This window comes from Martes martes, assembly GCF_963455335.1.
Source record: "Martes martes genome assembly, chromosome: 9".
Lineage (NCBI taxonomy): Eukaryota > Metazoa > Chordata > Mammalia > Carnivora > Mustelidae > Martes > Martes martes.
In genome coordinates, this window is record NC_137896.1 from 118,004,207 (window position 1) to 118,009,323 (window position 5,117).

Consider the following 5,117-nt stretch of genomic DNA (forward strand, 5'->3'; position numbering starts at 1 on the left):
CTGGAGGTCATCTTTGATTCCATAACGTGATGCTGAGCACTTGATGTTACCTCCACTGTTTTAGTTACTTGATATGATGGTTTAGTGCTTACACTCACTTTTTTTGTGGTTTCCATTGGTTTCCCAACTTTGTCTGGTGGCTGTGGGAACAAACCCACAGATTCTGTCACTTCTGAATGTGATTCTGGGATCATCCCCATTGAATCCATGACTTGAAGTAATGCTAAAGGAGTTACCTTTATGCTATCTGTAACTTGACATGGTAGCCTTGGGGTCAATTCCACATTAGTCATGTGGGACTTATGCTGCTGAATCCTTTTTTCCAGAAGACCCGTGACCCTCTGTTCTATATTAAGTTCTAGAACATGTTTTGGCTCCTTCTGCAGTCCAGTGGTTTTCTCTGGAATTATGTCAGCTCCTAAACTTTTGGGAAGCGGAGTGCCCAATGATGTAATTAAGGGCCCGCATTTAAGGATTTGCGGGCCATCCCCAAGTTGCGACTGCTTACCTGGGATGAATGACTGTGAAATTTTTGTTTCTGTTCTATTTAATCCAGATTCCACTCCAATATTCACATGGAGCTGAAATGATGGACAGTTTGGGAATTTATTGTAGAGACTTTGTTCAGTGCTTTGATGAATGGGCATAGATACCTGGATTTGAGGTTTCTCTGGCTCGGGAACTCCACCTTGTGCCTCAATTAAGTAATTCAGCATTGCCCACGATTTCCTCACAGGCAGAGGCACTGTCTGTTCCCTCAAAGTATAAACCTTCCAAGCCATATGTCCCTCTAACTCCCCCCTAGCCAAAGGAGAGAGCCGGATTGGAGCCCACCCCGAGAATCGTGGTCTTGCCTTGGTGAAAATCAAATCTGGCCCATGATCCAATGGCAAAGGACACTTGCTCTCTCCCCCATTCTTTGTTTTTTCTTGTTGGCAGAGATCTGGGGATTCAAACAGTGAGTTGATAAAAGAGTTTTGGGATCTTAAGGGTGAAAGAGCTGCCAAATTCTGGAAAAGTTTTGATTTCCCAAACCCTTGGTTCCTGAACATGGAAGACTGGTTTTTGGGTAAACTAGGTAAACCATGGCTCTGGAGTTGCCAGGTTGTTCCTTCAGAAAAGTCGGATAGGTGGGACAGGCTGGAGTTGTTGCATAATGATCCGGACAGGCTGGAGTTGTTGCATAATGATCCGGAGGAGCTGCTGTCCTTAGTAGAATGTTTTGCCTTCTTACAGCCACAACAGGGTAGAACCGGCTCCTGAGCCACAAGCACAGAGGAGGTGGAGGAAGAAATCGTATCCTGTGATTCAGGCAAACTCAGTTCCAGAAGACTTGATCTAAGAAATAAAGAAAAGTTTCCATTTGCTTTGAGGCAGGAAAAAGTAGGACAAGGGAAAGGTAACGGCTATTTCAAATGTGAAATATTTTGGCCTGAGGGAGAACAATAACAACAAAAGAGATTCTTTTCCCCAATATCCATTACTTATGTAAGGAATTCCTCTACGAGGAGGAGAGAAAGGTATGGGTCTCCATTCCAATCAGAAATGATCCATGGGGACGCCTGGGTGGCTCAGTTGGTTAAGCCGCTGCCTTCGGCTCAGGTCATGATCCCAGCGTCCTGGGATCGAGTCCCACATCGGGCTCCTTGCTCAGCAGGGAGCCTGCTTCTCTCGCTGCCTCTGCCTGCCTCTCTGCCTGCTTGTGTGTACTCTCTCTCTGACAAATAAATAAATTAAATCTTTAAAAAAAAGTGCTAAAAAAAAAAAAAAAAAGAAATGATCCATGGACTAAACCTTTGGACCCAGAATTTATCCCCGCTGCCAAAATGAAGTAAATAAGCGACCAACTAACAATCTCTCTTTTCCCTCTCTTTTTCCCTCCCTCTTTCCCTCTCTACTACCTCCCTTCTTCCGTCTCTTGCTCCCTCCCTCTTAAAAGTTCTACCACCTTTGGGGCATCTGGCTAGCTCCGTTGGTAGAGCATGCAATTCTTGATCTCAAGCATTCAACCCCCACATTGCGGGTAGAGTTTACTTAAGACATTGCGGGTAGAGTTTACTTAAGACAAAAACAAAAACTTCCACCACCCAACCCCCTCCCAGAAACGACCTTCCCTGACCTTGCACATTCCAGATGTTGGAAGATCTGTTGAAGACTTCTGTCCATTGACCAGAGTGCATGCTCCTGGGTCCATCCCATAGGGAGACCTGAAAAGCTGGACACAAGAGTAGGTCAATGTCACTGAAGTGATATTAAAGTACTAGTAAGGAAACCAGTAAGAATAGTGACTTAACTTAGAAAAGGAACAGCTGTCATTGTGAGGGAAGTAAAACAGTACTAGGTACCTTTCTCCTAACTCCTACAGAGTTTATCAGTAGAGTAAGCTGAAGAGAGGAGGAATAGATAGTGAAGGTCAACTCTACTCACTGTGTCGGATTAGCTTCAGAGCAGCTCATCCTAAGATTTTCTTCCCCCTGGGAAGCTGGGAGCAGAGGTAAAGAAGCTTTTAGCACCCCAATTGTTGATAGCACCTCTACCTTGTTCCACCCCCTTGTTTTACAGATAAGAAAACGAAGGTGAAATCATGCCTAGGATCATTAATTTAATGAGTGGTAGAGCTCAGACTTAACCCAGGGCTCAAGTTTTTATATTTTGAACTCTACTATGCTGCCTTCACCATGTAGTAGATTAAGCTGTTGGAAAGAGCAGGAACAATCATGCGAGTAGGGAGTTGGAGTAGGGGAACAAAAGTTCATAACACGTATTTTTTTCCCCCCAAAGGAGTCTATCCAGTGCCTATGACAGGGGAAAAAGTTATCGGAACTTCCTGCACCAAACATTAATCTCACCAGATTTCTTTCCTGATACTTTGAGTTCTACACAAAAGGAAAATTAGGCAAGAAAGCATGGGGAAAGGAAGCATAGGAAGAATTATCAATCTGTTTCTATCTCTTTGGAAGTTGCTAAAAAGAATCTAGCATCTTTGGAGATGCTAGAAAGAATAAGCACATTTCTTTCATTTACATAATCTCTTTCAAATTCCCTTCCTCAACCTGTTATTGAAGTCTGGAGTCTTAAAGCAGACCCACAGTTGATTTGTCATCAGCCTTGAGCTAAAGAATAAAGGATAGGATCTTTCTGACCTGTGAGTTTCTGAATCTTCTTCAGTGTATGCTGCTTTGAAGTCTAGAGAGGCACAAAGAGAAAAAAATAAAATCAGAAAATGTTCTAGGTTAGAGAATCAAGAGCACATTTCCTCCTACAGACACAAATATTGATATACAGTTGGTGTCCATAACCACAGCACAACTGGCACCCCATTCATGTATTCATAGATCATTTAATGAATGCTTACTAGGTTCTAGGCATTAGGTTGGGTGCTAGGACTGCAAAGATAAATAGGACCCCTGTAGTCTGGGAATTCACATTAATGGGGAAAACAGATGTCTAAACAGCTAAGTTATAATACAGTGTGGTAAATATATAACCCATAAATAATATGTAAATAAGTAGATAACAGAAACATCTAAATATAGTAATAAATTATTAAAATTTATAGATATATTAATAAATATATAACAGAAATATAAGTGTTAGAGAATAAAAGGACAGTGATTAACTGCCTGGGAGAGATGGGAAAAATTACTCAAGAAGTGGCCATTTGTACTGGCGTCTGAAGAATCAGCAGAAAGTTTTTAGGTGAAAAAAGAGCATTCCAGGCAAGTCCAAAGCAACATCACCCAGAAGATTATAAAGTCACGAGTGTCAGGTGCACATTTGCTAAGACAAAAGCGGAAAATATAAGTGGAAGCCAGATTTTATCAAATGATGGAATTTTTATTTTATCCTTTAGGTCAGAATTTCCCGATCAGTAACGTAAACTCCTGAGTTTTTTGCAAGCATGTTCCAAGTCACTTGAAAGGCAGAAATTACATTTGTTACCATGTCAAGTAAAACAATTTTGAATCATGATATCAGTCTTGGAGAGTGTATTATAAGAGCCTACATAATATTATTCATAGTATTGCCAAATGTTTTAGCTAAACAATGTTGAATAAAAGTGTTAAAAGCAAAAATTCTCCCAAGAATGGTGGTTCAACCTAAGAAAGTAAATCAATGTGATACACCACATTAATAACACAAAGGGGAAAAAAAGTGGACAATTATCTCAACTGGTGGAGAAAAAGGATTGCCAAAATCCAACACCTATTCATGATTTAATAAAAAAATAAAAACACTCAACAAACTAGGGATGGAAGGGAATTTCCTCAATATAGTAAGGGGTATTAATGAAAAACCCATAGCTAATATCATTCTCAACAGTGGAAGCCTGAGAGCTTTTCTTTTAAGGTAGTGAACAGACAGGGATGCTCAATTTCACTACTTTTCTTTAACATTGTGCTAGAAACTCCAACCAGAGCAATTATGTAAGAAAAATAAAAGCTGGGGCGCCTGGGTGGCTCAGTGTTTAAAGCCTCTGCCTTCCACTCAGGTCATGATCCCGGGGTCCTGGGTCGAGCCCTGCATTGGGCTCTCTGCTCAGCAGGGAGCCTGCTTCCTCTTCTCTCTCTCTGCCTGCCTCTCTGCCTGCCTCTCTGCCTACTTGTGATCTCTGCCTGTCAAATAAATAAACAAAATCTTAAAAAAGGAAGAAAGAAAGAAAGAGAAAAAGAAAGAAGGCAAACCAAGCCTCCTTTCTAAAAAAAAAAAAAGAAAAGAAAAAAGAAAGAGAAAAAAAGAAAAGAAAAATAAAAGCCATCCTTTCCTTTGGAAAGGAAAAGTTAAACAATCTCTATTCATAGATGACATAACCTTATTTACAGAAAATCATAAAGAATACACACACACACACACACACACACACACACAAAACCCAATTAGAACTAATAAATGAATTTATTATCAGTAGAGTTTACAGATATGCAGTATCAGAGTTACAGAATGTAACAGAGTTACAGAATGCAGTATCAACACCCAAAAATCAGTTGTATTTTTTTTTAAGTTGGCTCCATACTGGGCCCAATGGAGAGCTTGACCTCATGATCCTAAGCTCAAGATAAAGATCAATATCAAGACCTAAGCTGAGATCAAGAGTTGGATGCTTAGGGGTACCTAGG

The 5,117-nt window shown here is 40.6% G+C and overlaps 1 long non-coding RNA gene across 1 annotated transcript; it reads right to left on the bottom strand.

The window, feature by feature from the left end:
* Positions 1–544: 544 nt before the first annotated feature.
* LOC308349016 lies at positions 545–3,186 on the bottom strand. Its single transcript, XR_013967414.1, has 3 exons — positions 2,428–3,186; positions 2,120–2,215; positions 545–1,338 (listed from the first exon to the last, which is right to left on the bottom strand). It is a non-coding gene; the product is annotated as an uncharacterized lncRNA (long non-coding RNA).
* Between the last annotated feature and the right edge of the window lie 1,931 nt (positions 3,187–5,117).